Source organism: Puma concolor, chromosome B1 (assembly GCF_028749965.1).
Source record: "Puma concolor isolate L17-30 chromosome B1, mPumCon1.1.hap2, whole genome shotgun sequence".
NCBI lineage: Eukaryota > Metazoa > Chordata > Mammalia > Carnivora > Felidae > Puma > Puma concolor.
The window spans coordinates 78315378-78332823 of NC_141670.1; the positions used below are offsets into that span (position 1 = coordinate 78315378).

At 36.6% G+C, this 17446-nt stretch overlaps 1 protein-coding gene across 1 annotated transcript in view; it reads left to right on the plus strand.

Annotated features, from left to right (window-relative positions):
* The first annotated feature begins 4281 nt into the window (after positions 1-4281).
* Positions 4282-17446, plus strand: part of IQCM (IQ motif containing M) — a 461312-nt gene continuing 448147 nt past the window's right edge. The window contains exon 1 of the mRNA XM_025921378.2: positions 4282-4526. The gene's annotated coding sequence lies outside the window, so the exon portion shown is untranslated. The remainder of the gene's footprint in view (positions 4527-17446) is intronic.

Here is a 17446-nt window from a genome sequence, read left to right on the forward strand (position 1 = left end):
CCTTACCAAGGAATGGGGGTATTTGGCAAAGTAGGAGTTAATTGTCTCATAAAAAACTTGCCTTGCAAGCAGAAATTATGGTCTCAGGGGACATCTAGACACAAATTTCTTACCTTATTAGGGACACTGTAGAATGTGAGTGGAGACAGTGAGGCAGGGAAAGAGAAAAACAACAACAATGTAAGGATGTGTTATTAAGGTTGCTGCTATAGGCAGTGAGGGCACTGTTCTATCTGAACCTCTGAGAAGTGTGCAGAGTGTTTCTCAGAATTGTCTGCCCTAAGAACAGGAGACTAGAGCAGAATCCATGGGCTTCCTTTACCCACTCGTTGAGAGTTGGCCTCTGAAGTGTTGACTCCTCTCCACTCCTCAATATGTCTGAATCCCCCTGTTCAGGGCAAAGTTTCTGGATGCTTTCACTTTCTGCTTTTGCCTTTGGTTTTCTAATTCATACCTGAGTGTATTTCCTAATTTCTGTGCTTTGTCTGCTGTTTCCAGACCTTGTGTTTGTACTCCCTGCTAATGTCAAAATTGGCTTCTTCAGTTTTAATTCTTTACACTCCCAGATATTGTATGGAAAAAAAAACAAACAAAACCAAAAACCATCTATGATGTTGTGTTGGTGTTGTATACTTGCTTTGGCCATCCCACTCATTCAAGCTTGACTTTCTTAGAACCCAGTCCTGCTGTTCATATTTGCTTCCTTGCTGAAACTTTGGTCCTCTCCCAAACCTCTGCTTGGAAAACCGGATACTAGCCTAGTAAGGAAAGGTAAGGTGCTAAAGGGAAGATGTGTGTAAGAATGGTTAACCCTGGCTTGCAAGCTCTTAAGGGATACCTTGACGGGAAGCCAGCATTCAGGACTCATTATGGATAGAACTCACTCTGTGCCCATTAATGCTTACTCTTGGGCTTGCTTTTGTTTCTAGTACATCTCTAGGTTCCATGCCTCCAGTTTTCTGCCTGTAACCTGTGTAAGTTCTTAAATTTCTTTGACCTTTAGTTCCTGCAGCTATAAAATGAGAATACTAATAGATAATTATAGAACCACCTTAATTGGATTATTGTGTCTGGCATATTAGCTGCTAGTGTTAGAATCTTGAGTTTTCCAATGGACTCATTTCCCACCCAGCAATCAGAAAAGGTCCATAGTGGTTGTTCTCTGGGATTTCATCAAACTCAGGGCCAGAAAGGTGTGTGGCACCCAATATGCTGGCTTCTGCCCACCTTTTGTCTTTGTTCTTTGTCTTCTGACATAGAAATCCATAATAATAATTTTGACTTTGTCAGACAGTTAATAACACCATACACTTTCTCATATATGTTTCCGACTATTTACATATATTGGCTCATATAATCTTTCTGGAAGTTAGATTTTATAAACTTTATTTTATAGCTTAAAACCAAAACCCAACTGAAAATTAAAACAAACAAAACAAAAAAATAACAGCAAAACCCAGAGGCTGTGAGTGATTACAAGCTAGCCTAAAGTTTTACATCCAAGAATTCCAATCAGGATTCCAGTTCAGGCTTTCAGTTTTTTTTTTTTTTTAAGTATATTTATTTATTTTTGAGAGAGATAAAGGGAGGGGGAGAGAGAGAGAGAAAGAGAGAGAAAGCGCACAAGTGGGGAAGGTCAGAGAGAGAGGGAGAGAGAGAATCCGAAGTGGGCCCTGTGCTACTCACAGATGTAGCAAACCATGAGATTAGGACCTGAGCTGAAATCAAGAGTCAGTGCTTAACTGACTGAGCTACTCAGGTGCCCCCAGGTTTTCAGTTTTAAGCAATTCTTCAAATAGTGTGCTTCTTCACTATTTTATCCTCTGGATATTTGGTCTATTGTCCTAAGACAAACAAAACAAAACAAAACAAAACAAAACAAAACAAAACAAAACAAAGCCCCTCTGTTTAAATATTTTAAGAAACCTCATCATTTCTATTCTCCATTATTCTAAGCTTGGAAGCCAAGGGGAAAGTTCGGTAAATATATTACCTTGACTTGTTGCCCATTGTGGTAGCACCTTATTCCCTGTTGCCTCCATCTTGTGTTCTTGAAGGGATTTGCTATACTTTTGATTAATCTCTGAAAAGCCTAGAAAGATATCAGCATCTCTTAACCACTTTCTCCATCTTGGAAACATTTGTGGCAGCTAGGCCTTTCTCCACTAGTGAAGATCAAAATAAAACTACTTATAGAATGGAATGCTTGGGAACTTTTCTGTCTTTATTTCAACCTTGGTGACATTCCTGCTTGCTTTATTACCAGTTGGGTGTGAGGAAGTCAACCAAAAGAAATGACCAGATATAAGAGATATAGTAATTGCTGAAATGTGCAAGTTTGGAGGCTTCTGCATTTGGACCAACTCAAACTTCTATTTAGCTTTTCATTTTCAGAAAAATTCCAAGGCATTTAAGTCCTGCTTTTCTTCCATTTTTTTTTTATCCACTGTTCTATTTTTCAAGTATCAGGTGTTTATAGTTTCTATACTGAGTTCTAATGTAAAAAAAAATCAGATGGAAACATGCATGTTCTTCATTCAGAAGTCCAAAAATTCTGAAATCTTTTTTAGAGTGTGCCCACTGTGACATAATAGTGAAAAGTTACAAGTCAGTGTTGTTGGTGAATTATGACCAAGGTCATGGAAAACACATTGCTTTTTCTAGTGGTTGCATGATTATCAGGTCTCTGATGATAAATCTGCATCCACTGGAAATGCAGTTAACTTACCTTGGTGATTTTGATTTATTAGCCTTACAGTGGACAAGGTTGCCCATTTGTTAGTGCTTGTTTTATATTTGAATAGCTTGGAAGCATATAAATTTGAGGCAAAGCTTAAATTTGTCTGGTATTTCATATGTTATAGAAAGCATCTGATCAGAGGACTTCAACTTCTGTTATTTTGATTGTGGTACTATTCAGTTTTTAATATAGTGAGCACATTTGATTTGCATTTTAGAGCATCTCTCTTTGTGATCAATGCTGGAGTTTCTAAGAACTGTCAGAACTATAATAAAAACATGAAAATTATAGATGAACAATCAACTTCTTTTGGAGGTTAAAAGTTAAATGTTTTAAAGGGAGGACATTGAAGAACTAGTGATTGGTAAAATGTATTCTACTTAAGCTTCTCTGTGAGCTTTTATTAAAAATTATACTTAATTTTAATTATACAGAGGAATCTTCTAGCATTGGTCTGGAAAGGCATAAAGAAGATTCTTGACTGAATGAAAGGATTAGTGACTAGAATGAGAACTTAATGATATAGTCTTTGAGTGCTGAAACGTAGAATACATTTCAGAGTTAAATTGACCATATAAGGAATTATATCCCAGCCTGAGTTCTCTTTTCTCCTTCCTTATTACAGGTTGAGTCATAGCATCTGAGGTTTTTATTGCAAGCTGAGGCCTAGCACCTAATAGGAGATTTTGAGTGTTAGTCCTTGTAGCTGGGTTTCTCAGCTTCCACAGAATAGTCATTTTGGGCAGGGTAATTGTGGGTGGCCAGGGGAGTTGTTCTGGGCATTGTAGTTATCTAGATGCTGATGTACTACACTCAGTTGTAATAACTGAAATTGCCTCCAGCCATTGCTAAATGTTCTTTCACCCTGGGGGTAAAAATCACCCTTGACTGAGGACCACTGATGGATGTTCATGATGCAGGAGAGAAGAATGACCCATGAGAAGGTATCTGTCTCGAATCCATCAGTGTGTGTATGAAAATAAGATGCAAATCATAGTATTTAAACCATTTGCTATTAAGCGCAGTCAGGCTGAGCTAACTCTTATAAGTTTAAGCCAGTGAGAGATAATTTCAGTGTTATTTCAATATTCTAGATCTGGCAACTGTGCAACATTTGATAGTTTTGCGTTTGATGTTGCATTTGACTAGAACATTGAGAATGATCAAGTTTTTTGATGTAATTTAATACTTGACATTTGTAAATACTGAAGCTTTAATCATCATGGATAATTGTAACTTTATACTTACATGATAAATATTTTAAGAAATGAAAGATAAGAAATGTTCATCTTTCAGTCAACTTTTATTGATTCTTCTAAATCTTACATGCTGGAAGTGGATTCTTCCTTTTGTGAGGTATTTTACTGTTTTCTGTGGTCAGATTTGGTATTCTCCACAAAGGAGGTTAGCCTGAATTCTTGCCTGGAATAGAAAGGCTCACCTTGTTATAAGTAGTTCTATAGTAACAGCCAATTATCATCTAGTAGATTACAAGGAAATATTCTGATTCTAGAATTCTTTGGGTGTCTAATGAAGGCAGACATATGTGAGAAGTAGGAAATAATCACAGGGTTGTCAGGGGTCTAGAAAACGAATTCAATTATTTATGACTTATTTGGAATTGATTTTAAAAATTTTAAACAAAAATTTTAAAGGTGGATAATTACAGATTAAAAAAAGAATAAAGGAAGAATACAGGGATTAGGTACTATCAAGCTGCTGAGCTCATTATAACTTTGGGGCAGTGAATTTGTTTCTAGAAGTTTCATTGGAGCTAAGGCAAGAGGTAAGTAGTTAAGCAGTATCGATTGGGTTAAGTAGTATTCATTATCTGTATTTTTAAAAAAGCGTTTAAAAGCAGTTTTTTTTTGTCACAAAGTTTGTCCAGAGAAACACGTTTTATTGTAGGATTTGACAAAATTATATTGATAAAGTTTTTTGTTTAGAGATGTTAAGATATATAGTCAACAATGTTTGCTGTTTTATAAGATGGAAACATGTTGTCTGTTAGCTCTCAGAGTTTTGAGCCTTATAGGATGGAAAGCCTTCCCTTCTGTAGGCCTTAGAAGGAAGAATTCTAAGTGGAGGTTACTAATTTACCACATTGTGTGTAAAGACAATTAAGGCCTCGGGCCAGTGTCTGATTTTACATAGTATTGCAACTTCATGCTAACTCAATTATAAACTATATAACTGTAACTTTGTGAGTTGACTCACTTATTTGAGATACTTAATTTTTTTTACTTAAAAGTTGAATAATTTTGCCAAATTAAATACATTTAGTATTCAGTACATAATGCTGAACTATTACAACTGTTGTCAACAGAGACCAACACTTCTTTGAAAAAAAATTATGCCAGTCTCAAAGAGTAGGACAATTCCATTGTTTTTGTTGCTTTCCTCTAAAAGTCAGTCCCATCACTAAACAATCCATGTTATTTAGATATAGATTTTTTGTGTACTTGGATGCAGACATATTTAATTTCTTGAAAGATGTGTATTGAATAGTGTATGAGAAAAATCTCAGATTTTAACTGTAATAATGTGATTCAGATTTGAAAGTGGTAATATATAGGCTCTATGTGAGCATTATACATTTATTTTTTTTTACTATTGATGGTCTCTGTCCATTTGGTCAAATGCTAATGATAGACCAAAGACGTAGGTCAGAGAAATCATTCTCAGCTGTTCCTATGTGAGGTGGAACAGAGGTGAATAAGTGATTATTAGAATAACTAGTAACTATTCTGGACACCTGGTGGATATTTGTGATTTGTTATGAAAAAAGTTATCATGGAATTCTAAAACATGCTAAAAATACTATGTTTATCCTTTTGAAGTGATAAAGTGTAAAAACATTACCTTGTTCATCTTTAGTAATTACTCTGTAGACTTAAGACAATTAACTTGATATAGAAACTGGGTGGTTCTTTCCAAACAGGTTGTTAATACAATTCTAGTGATGAGATGATCATTTTCTAGAGCTGTTTCCAGTACAGCATAGCCAATTATATGTTTTCAAGGGGTGGAAGTTACAAGCTTCTAATATGATTTATGATATGGAAATATCAACATAAACTATTTTGGAGTGAAGTTCCTTGATCAGTATCTGATGGAAATTTGCTCTTCAGTATTTCCTCTTGGAATGTCTTGCAATTTTTAAACCTAATTCTCTGTATTTGAGAAGTTTGGGTAGTGTGTAAAGGTTTTATTCTGATGAGCATTAAAGAACCTAGGACCTAAGCTCTGTTTGATTTTCTATATCTTAAGCTTATCCAGAGAGTCTCCTGCTTATTTTTAGAAATGTGAAAGAATTCAGAAGACTCTTTTCAACTGCCTCCTCCAATTTAGGCAACTCCTTCATGAAGCCCTGGATCCCAGCATGTTCCTAATGAATTGCAGATTTCCAATTCTGGGGAGGTTTGTAATGAAGCTTTGGGGTTCTAAATGGGTCAGAGCAGATTTCGTACTTGTCAGATTATGAGAAAATCCAACAAGCAATCTGTGCTAAAGACTCTGGAATAATAATTTTGCCACCTGCTGGTTTCTTTGTTTTTCTAGGGAGAGAAGAACATTATTGAGGACTAACCAATGAGAGTTCTTTAATGGTATTCCTTATTTAGAGATGGATCAGTTTGCTCCAGCTCGGGATAGAGATGAATCAAATAAGATTCTAATACTTTAAGTGAAGAATGTTCTATTTGGCTTAGATATTTGATGGTATTTGGATTTGTTTTCTTCACAAAATTAAACATGGAGAAACAGCACTAAAGGGCACCCAGCTCAATTCTTTCTCAAACTTCAGTCTTTCTGGTTGAAGAGATGAAAAATTCTTGAGTTACTTTATTGATGATTTTCTCTCCTCTGTTTTGTCTTTCTGGAAATCCTGCTTTATAGTTGTTGACTTCCTAGACTAGTCTCCTACCTTTTGTATCTTTCCTCTGTCTCTCTTCCTTTCTCTCTCTCTTTTTCACATCTTTTTATCCTTTTGATCCTGGGTGATTGCTTCAATTTTATCTCCTAACCCTTATACTGGTTTTGAAATCCTGCTTTTTAGTTTCTAATAGTTCCTTTTATGGCTGTTCTTTGACTATTTCTTATTTGTGATATTTTAGTCTTTTGATCATGGATGAGATATTTTGACTTACTGCTCTGATTTTTTTAAAAAGTTTTTTTTTTTTCCCTCCCTGAATAGCCTCTGTGTCATACAAGTTGCTTCTTAAATAAGATGTTTGTTTTGGGCTGTCTTCCCTAAATGGGGGCTGAAAAGCTTTTTGGAAGCTCCGAGCATTTTAGCAATGTCAAATTTAAGCTTTACTGTGGGAGATAGGCCATTGCTTGGGTTGACCAACCTCCCTAGAGAAATGCGTTCTAATCTCCTTTCTGGAGGAAGTTCTAGCTATCAGTCTTCTGGCACCAAAAAAAGAGGGTATGGGGGGTGGAAGGAATATGTCTCAGCACCTTGTATCCTGTATGCACAGTTACTCAATCTCTTGTTTTCAGTAAGGTTCCCATGTCCTCAGTTGCTTGGGATTCCCCTGATTTAAAGACTTTCTGTTTTACTCTTTCTAGACCTCAGTGGGAGTGGTAGAGGGGGACGTGGGCAGGGGTGAGGGTCATTACTCAGGAAAGTGAAATAGGGGAAGACATATAGATGTCTAACTACTTTTCCAATAGCCTTTATCAAATCCTACTTATTTTAGGTTTCCACCTGCCTACCCCACTTTATCCTCAGTTGTAGAGAAACTGGTACTAACATTTGCTGAACATTGTGGAGAATCTGTTGTGTAACTATTAGTTCTTGGCTTTTCTCACTGACCCCTTAAGATTGAACTTTCTTGGGTCTGGGTGTGTATCTGCTCTCTGCCTTCCAAAACTTAGCTGCTATTGTTTTCTCTCCTATTCTTCCCCTTCCTGTGGGTTCATGTCTTTAAAAAATAGGCCAAATTAGACATTTGTTAAATATACTCTTTTGCCCTGGGGTACCCTATTCAAAATGTACCTCTGATGAGAAGTTTTCAGAAGGCAGATTTTAAATTAATGGTGCACATTTTGGTGTAGAAGGTTTACTTAGCCATGAAGTGGAATTTACTTTTAGAGCTAAAAGGAAAAAATATCAATTAAACTTTTCTTGTTTAGGGGATAGATATTGCAACTATGTCTTTCTTGTATGGTAGTTTTCTATTCAACCAACCAAGTGAATTTTGAAAATTAAGGCAAAGTATAATGTTTTTATGCAGTGAAAAAGTTCACCAGGGGCTAAGTAGATATTTTAATGCAGGGAAAAAATTCACCAAAGAATAGGTATAGGTATAGCCTGACATTTCTGCAGAAGAGATCCTTGAGATGCTAATGCAGTTGACTCATAATAAGGGTCAAATTGTTGATTTTTACAACTGGTACAACAAAGTAAAATGCTAATGACTTTTGTCATGACCACAGAGGTCTGTGTGGTCATCTTGTTGTAGGGGAGGGCAAGATTTATAATTAGCTAGAGTGGAAGATCTTCAGTTTACATAGATGAAACTGGAGGCAAGAAGTAAACAGTTCCTTCTCTTTGTATTTTATACCAGGGTTAAAGCAGGAAAAAAAATACTGTTAAAGCAAAAAGGGCGTTGTAATTACTTCTAACCTATTTTGTCAACAATAAAGACATGTTAGCAGTTTTATTATCAGTGTTATTCCAAAGTTTTTAGGTGATACTTAGCTAAATTTTAAGAGGATACTCTATAAATAATATTTGGGAAATAGGGCTTTTTACCATCACTGAATGTGTGTGTGTGTGTGTGTGTGTGTGTGTGTGTGTGTGTGTATGTGTAGATGATCTAGAAGGTAGGATTGATGAGGTGAGAGGCTGAACTTTACCTTGAAGTTTGTAGAGGTTCCTCTGCTATTATATTCTCATTTGTGTCTCCATAATATGTGGTTATATCACATATTTCTGGTGCTCACTCTCATCCTCCAATTAAAAGTTAAAAAAACATGTGATTAATCTAAAAAGAGTATCTGTAGGGTCATTTCCACATGACAGAGGATTTGACCTTTGTCTTAGTGATATTTGGTGTTTAAGGATGGCTCTTGGGATTTTGACTCCAAGTTAAAAGAAGCATTTATATTTCTCAGTTCACCCAGAGGAGTAATAAACCATACTTCAACTTCTGAAGTCTGTTTCAAAGTCAAATGTCTTCCGTTTGAGAGTACTTTGCTGCTCACTTATAAAACTGGAAAAGGGCATTTCAGTCAATGCTTTATTCTCCTAGTCAGGAACTGAGGCTGAGTTAGGTGGCCACCAACAGGGATAATTTAAGAGACCCTCGGAAGGCTCTTCTGTCAAAACATATTTTCCTGGAATAAGCCTATATATTTTCCCCTACTTTTTTGAACTGTGTCAAGTTCTGTCCATTACTGATTCACTTAGATTACAGTCTCCTTTTTAAAAATAAAAATGTCCCAGGGAGGGTCAAGTAGTCTATTAATCAATCATTCAGAATCCAGTGTGGCTTAGTTTAATTAAGTTGCTTTTCTCTAGTTAATGGACATTTTGAGGGGGTCAGAAAGAGAGAAGAAGGAAGTAATTTTGTCCCTGTGCTTCTTCAGTGTAAGGCAAACCTTAGCAGAGGGTTCTAAGGTGGGCTCACTTGACATCTAAAGACCAAAAAGAAGGGATGGTATGTCTGGGATTGGGAAGGTGAGCCCCAAGCCCTAGAAGAGGAATGGAGAAAGAGAAATGGGAAAATGACAAACTTTGAAGTTGGAAATACTGTAGGTGAGTTCATTTTCTATAATAAAAGACTTTTAGTTAATACTATTGCTTACTTTGGAGAAATGGCTTTGTATTTTTGCTTGGAATTTGTGTTATGCTTTGTGTTATGTATATTTTAATATTTTGGGAAAGAGAATATAGACCCTTACAAAGCTATTATCAGAAAGATGCCATAAAACATATATGGTGCTTATTCTGTCTTATTCATTAAATGTTTAATATTTAAGCAAACAAATGTTTAATTCAATTAAACATTATTCATTAAACATCCATTAACTAGAGGAAAGCAATTTAAATAAACTATTTTTATTTTAAACTTAAGGGAATAAATAATCAGGGTTATGAGACTAATTATTGTCAAAAGCAGCAGAGATAATCAGAATTATTCGGTAGATCAATTCAGCAACTCTGATTGAAGGAAATAACTCAGAGATGTATTTTTTTCTTTGTGTTTTGCTATGTGGCAGGGACAATGCAATGTGGTTGTATCCTTGGTAGGTTTGAAAAATATTTTAGTTTAAACTAAATTTCTTTTAGTTTAGTGTTTCTTTTTTCTTTTTTTTTTTTTTTTTACGTTTGCTCTAAATTGTCAAGCCTTTGAAATATAATCTATTTTAGGAATTATTGGGCTTGTTCTTATGGAATAGCATATGTGAGTAGAAAAGCAAGTGAATTTAGGGTTGCCTGGGTGGCTCAGTCTGTTAAGCACCTGACTTGGGCTCAGGCCACGATCTCACAGCTCCAGGCTCTGTGCTGACACAAAGCCTGGAGCCTGCTTCAGATTCTGTGTTTTCCTCTCTCTGCCTCTCCCCCACTTATACTCTGTCTCTCTCTTGCTCTGTCTCTGAAAAATAAACATAAAAAAAAAAAGAAAGCTGATTTATTTCCTTGGTTAGTCACACCAATGGGAAGCTGACAGCTATACTAGACTCCAGATACCACCTTACCACTTTTGAGTTTTTATCTCAATTACAAATATATTACCTATGAAGAAACCAATGATGTCATTCATAGCAGTTGGGTAAAATCAAATCTGAAAGGTCAGAAGCTAAAGCTGCATGTGTAATAGTAACTATAGTAGAAAGTGATGTTTAAAATAATTAAAGTGTTATCCATATATTCTTTATCACTTCTGAACTCTCAAGTGTAGTACTCTTTCTTCTGCATTGTGCAGTCTAGAAGTTAAGTTCATTGAAAGAATTTTTAAAATTCAAATATTGTATTTTTCAGTTTTAGAATTTCCCTTTAGTTCTTTTATAGAGTTTCCATTTATCTCCTGAATACCCCATTTTTCAATCATTGTATCTTGCTTGTGTTGGATATAGACGGTTTCTGACTTTTAATGGTTCGACTTACAGTTTCTTTTTAACTTTATTTATTTATTTAAAAAAAAATTTTTTTTTTTTTCCAAACGTTTATTTATTTTTGGGACAGAGAGAGACAGAGCATGAACGGGGGAGGGGCAGAGAGAGAGGGAGACACAGAATCGGAAACAGGCTCCAGGCTCTGAGCCATCAGCCCAGAGCCCGACGCAGGGCTCGAACTCACGGACCGTGAGATCGTGACCTGGCTGAAGTCGGACGCTTAACCGACTGCGCCACCCAGGCGCCCCTCTTTTTAACTTTATGATGATGCAAAAGCCATATACATTCAGTGGAAACCATACTTTGGATTTTGGATTTTGATCTTTCCCTGAGCTGGCAATATGGAATATGATACTCTGTCATGATTCTGGGCAGTGACAACTCCAAGTCAGCCACATGATCACGAGGATAAACTTAATCAATACACTTACAACCATTCTTTTTTTTTAAAAAAATGTTTATTTTGAGAAAGAGAGTGAGGTTGAGAGAGAGAGCACACACATGAGTGGGTGAGGGGCAGAGAGAGAGAGGGAGAGAGAGAATCCCAAGCAGGTTTCACATTGTCAGTTCAGTCTGATGCAGGTCTTGATCTCATGAACCATGAGATCATGACCTGAGCCAAGATTGAGAGTCAGTCAACCCACTGTGTGGATTGAGTACCCACACAACCATTCTATTTCTTTCAGTATAGTATTCAATAAATTACATGAGATATCTGACACTTTATTATTATTATTATTATTTTAATGTTATTTTGAAAAAAATTTTTAATGTTTTTATTTATTTTTGAGACAGAGAGAGACAGAGCATGAGCAGGGGAGGAGCAGAGAGAGAGGGAGACACAGAATCTGAAGCAGGCTCCAGGCTCTGAGCTATCAGCACAGAGCCTGACGGGGGGCTCGAACTCCTGGACTGTAAGATCATGACCTGAGCTGAGGTCGGACGCTCAGCCGACTGAGGCACCCAGGTGCCCCTTATTACTTATTTTTCAGAGAGGAAAAGAGAGAGAGAGAGAGAGAGAGAGAGGAGAAGAGGCAGAGAGAGGAAGACACAGAATCTAAAGCAGGCTCCAAGCTCTGAGCTGTCAGCACAGAGCCTGACGCGGGGCTTGAACTCCTGGACTGTAAGATCATGACCTGAGCTGAGGTCGGACGCTCAGCCGACTGAGCCACCCAGGTGCCCCTTAGCACTTATTTTTCAGAGAGGAAAAGAGAGAGAGAGAGAGAAAGAGCAGGAGAAGAGGCAGAGAGAGGAAGACACAGAATCTAAAGCAGGCTCCAGGCTCCGAGCTGCCAGCACAGAGTATGACGTGGGGCTCGAACTCACACGCTGCGAGATCATGACCTGAGCCAAAGTCGGACGCTTAACCGACAGAGCCACCCAGGTGCTCCAGACACTTTATTATTTTTTTTTCAACATTTATTTATTTTTGGGACAGAGAGAGACAGAGCATGAACGGGGGAGGGGCAGATAGAGAGGGAGACACAGAATCGGAAACAGGCTCCAGGTTCTGAGCCATCAGCCCAGAGCCTGACGCGGGGCTCGAACTCAGGGACCGCGAGATCGTGACCTGGCTGAAGTCGGACGCTTAACCGACTGCGCCACCCAGGCGCCCCATAGACACTTTATTATTAAATAGGCTTTGTGTTAGATGATTTTGCCCAACTATAGGCTAATTTAAGTGTTCTGAGCGTGTTTAAAGTAGGCTAGGCTGTGATACTGTATTTGGTAGGTTAGGTGTATTAAATGCATTATTGACTTAGGATATTTCCAGCATATATTGGGTTTATTGGGATGTAACCCCATCAAGGAAAATGTGTATGTATTCTCTTGCTTGTGAATTTCTTGTCTCTTTGCAGGTTTTGTAATCATAAAAAAATTATATCTTGTATATTGTTTATTAAAGTACAATAAAATTTGAAATATCTACACATCTGTATTTCTATGTTACCATTTTATTATCTTTTTCTTTTTACTCCATGGTTTTCTTGACTTTATATTATAGTTCTTTCATTGAAATTTAATTTCAATAATTACGTTTTTTTAAAACATTTTGAGTATAGTTGGCACACATACTATATTTCAGTAATTATATTTTTAATTTCCCTTAAAATCTTATTCTCAGGGCGCCTGGGTGGCTCAGTCGGTTAAGAGTCCGACTTCGGCACAGGTCATCATCTCGCAGTTTGTGAGTTCGAGCCCCGCGTCGGGCTCTGTGCTGACAGCTCAGAGCCTAGAGCCTGCTTCAGATTCTGTGTCTCCCTCTCTTTCTGCCCCTCCCCTGCTCACACTGTCTCTCTCTGTCTTTCAATAATAAATAAACGTTAAAAAAATAAAAAAAAATCGTATTCTCTAATTTACTCCTTTTTCCCCTCATAGAAACCTATTTTTATTATATGGATGCAATATTTCTTAGACTAGTCTTGTGCTATTTATTTTCTTCAAATGTCTGGTAGTGCATGGTTGATCATTTTCACTTGTTAATTGGGAAGTTTTATTAGCATAACTCGCTGGTGTAGCTTTCCTATGCCATTATATATTGCTGTGTCCCCCTGAGTAAAAACTACGTATACTTGAGTAGGCATGTTGACTGGTAGATAGATGTGTACTGTGTAACAGACAGTCTGATGCTTTCCTTTGGAGTGTAAGCCTTCCAAGGAAAAATATCTAAATTCTTTAGGGATAGGCTGCATTATGTGGTATTTCTGCCAGTTGTCTGAAAGTGAAAGTGGGAAGGACTTAGCCAGCTGTTCAGTAGTTAGCCCTTTAATACCCTCAGTATTGCTGTACAACCTATTTTTGCTTTCCATGCCTGCAGGTTGTGTTGTTAGAACCTTTCTGGGACCTCTCAGACAAAATAGACCTGCCTTCTGTACAGCCGTCATCTGCTGTTCCATGTTTTGTCTTCATACATATTGTCACACCAATAATTCCATGTAACCTGTCTTCTCCAAATTCATTAAACTTTGTAGACAACTCAGAACTTACTGTCCATTCTGCTTTCCTTCCTAATTCACTTTTTGCTATCACATTCCCTTTTCTGCATTTGTAGATTCATTTCAGTCTTATTTGAAAGGGAGAAAGGTAAATGTTTGTGCTCAGCCTGCCATCCTGCCTCAGTAGTAACATACATTTTGAGCATAATGTTATTTAAATGCTTATGCCTTTTTTTTTAAAGAATTTTAGGGGGAGTGAAACCAGGTTTAAGTATCTTCTGGTCCTCCTCTGCCCCCCCAACCTGTCCTTGATCCCTTATAAATTCTGTCGTGGACCGAATATTGGACAGATCCAGTAAATACTTCTTGAATGACTGAGTCTTAAAACTGACTGACCATAATGAAGTATTGTAACAAAATATATGAAAGTTTTGTGGTGACAAATTTGTGTTCTGGTAAAAATAGAAAAACTAAAACCCATATATAATATTCACATTTAAAACATATATTTTAAAAAATGTTTATTTATTGATTTTGAGAGAGAGTGCCAGCAGGGGATGGGCAAAAAGAGAGAGAGGGGGAGAGAGAGAATCATAAGCAGGCTCTGTGCTGACAGAGTTTGATGTAGGGCTCAAACTCACAGACAGTGAGATCATGACTTCAGCTGAAATCAAGAATCATACGCTCAACTGACTGAGCCACCAAAGCACCCCAAAACAATATATGGTTTAAAAAATTTTTTTTAATGTTTATTATTTTTGAGAGAGAGAGAGACAGAGAGCAAGTAGGGAAGGGGCAGAGAGAGAGGGAGACACAGAATCGGAAGCAGGCTCCAGGCTCTGAGCTGTCAGCACAGAGCCCGATGTGGGGCTCAAACTCAGACTGCGAGATCATGACCTGAGTTGTAATAGGCCGCCTAACTGACTGAGCCACCCAGCACCCCAAAACAATATATGTTTTAAATGATTTTTGCTTAAAGTTTTTATTTACTTATTTATTTTGAGAGAGACAGAGATAGTGCAAGGGGAGATGGGCAGAGAGAGAGGGAGAGAGAGAGAATTGCAACCAAGAGTCAGACGCTTAACCGACTGAGCCACAGAGGCACCCCTAAATGAGTTTTACTTAAAATAATCTTAAGGTTTGCTTGATTTTATAGATAGGAAGCAGGAGTGAATAGAGGGAGCAGGATAGAAGCTGGTGGAATTAGAGCAAAGAGGCATGAGGAGAAGTAAAGTAAAAGAACTGATGATAGTCAATGGGGAAGAGGTGCCTAAAGGCAAAGAGTAAAAAAAGGAAAATATCTGGTCTCCTGCCTCCTGCTTCCTTTGGCATGGAAGAAACTTCAAGATAGGTCCTGAACACTTAAAACTCAAAACTACAACAGGAAAACAAATTTGAATTTCTGTAGATGATCTTGGGTATAAATACTGTGGATTCATGACCTGTCCTCAGTCAGAAGGTAGTTACCTACTTTTTATACCAGTGGAGCATTTATGTGAACTAGTTAGGACATCCGCACCTTTCTTAATACTTCCTAATTAGGCTGAAATTCTGTCAAGGGATTTGTGCTGACCTCATAAATAATGGATGTGAAATTTAATTTTCCAAAGTCACAGGTGCCCAGTCAAGGATACAGACAATTTATGTATCTTTGTAGGATGGTCTACGACATATGAACATTGCTCCAGTGTTGAAATGCACGGAGCTAAGTGTGGAGCCTGCTTTTAGCAATGGTTGAAAACTTTGAAAGCTTTTGTTTCTCTGGACACTTTGGGGACCAGTCAGGTGCATTACTGCCTAATTCACAACAATTTTGCAGGGTTTCTGTATTTTTCATGACTTGGTTTGATTGCTTTTCTAATTCTAGAAATAATCTAGTAAAATAAAAACAGTAAACACAGTAGCCAGTTTTTATTTCTGTTTATAAACACTGAGTGCCAATAATAAAAGAAGATCACTGATGGTGGGTCAAAGACAAAAATAGGTGTTACTGATAGGCTACATTTTTCTGTTGTTTGAAAATCATCTGTGATGCACCTATGAACTATTGAACAGAAAATATTCTAAAAATCAAATTCCTTTATATGGCTATCTAACCTTCCAATGATGAAGTGGCCCAACTTATGTAGCTTTTATGAAAATTACAATATGGCTTTTTAAATTATAATACGTTGCAATTAGCGTCACATAATACAAAGTGCTCCTGCCTGAAAATTTTATATTTAATTTTAATCTTGCAGCATTACACTATAATTGTATTAATAGTCTTACACTATCAAAAGTCAGTTTAAAAATGCATGTTTTCGATTTTACGTATGGTAAAATCTTCTCAAGTAAATTAAAATACTGTTATCTTTTCATTGAATAATAAATATGGGTTTCCCTCTGACATAATTAATAAACCTGTCCTATTCAGTAGAAAACAGAAATGTTAAATCATACGTTAAAAAGTGGCTAAGAGTATTTCATTACCAAACCAATTCTGCAGTTTCCTTATACTTGTGGATAATGTTATTCACCTCTTGGGGAAAACCTTTGGCAAAAAGCTGAGTTTTGCTTGGCATCTTGTTTGCATCTGTTCAGTCTCTGGTTAGCCTGTTCTTGATGTCTGTTGCATGTATACTCTCTTCCATGTTGTGGAAGAAAAACAAAACTTTAGTTCTCAACCCATATTTATTTTTCTGCTGATATTTAATCTCTATATTGAGTTTAAGATTTAGGATTCCAGGGTGATAGTTTAAATGTGTACTGTTTGCACTAATGACAATTTTCAAGTAATTGAATGGGAATCTGGAGTTTTGCTTCTTATTCTATAACAGGCTCTTCATTCAAACATCCCTGTGGTGTAAAATAAGGACATCATATGAAGTGTGCTTATATTTCTGATGTGGAATGAACCTTTTAGAATTCTTAGCCATTCAATAGCATGACTGCAGGTTAAAAATTTTCTAGGTAGAAAGCATAATTACAGTCAGTGAAAAAAAGGGAAAAAAACAACAAAAGACAGTAATAAAATTTAGTCAGTAAATAATGTTACTTACAAAAGCTATTTATATTAATGAAATATGAAACATAAATCTCCTTATTAATCCTTTCATTGGAAATTTTGGTACCTGAATAAAATTATTCATACTTTATATTGCCTTCCTTTTTAATTACTGAAAGTTTGATTATCTAAAATAACCATTGCTCTTTCTAAAATGAAGTCAATGATCTAACATATAAGAGGCTGTTAGGGAGTATAAATTCATAATATTTGTCTTTATGTTAATATTGAGATGATAAATTTAAAAAGACCATTAAAATTGGATGACTGAGCTACTTACTTGAAGTCATCAGATTGTTTTAGCATAAATGTATAAGAGCTAGATTTGGCATGTATTTAATTGATACTAGAGGGAAGTGGGTGTGCATATGAGTGTATGTTTTTCCTTGACATATGGCCTGACCCCTGGGTTATCTCAGAATGGAATTTATAGTTGCTGAGTCGTGCTGTTTCACTGTCATTTTTGATAATCATATTATGATTTCAACCTATGCTGTAGGGAGAATTTCTTTCTTAATTGTGCAAGGATCTTCCCTTAGTCCTTAATTTATCTTTTAATTTACAGCACAGATTGTCATTGTCTAATTACCCCCACAA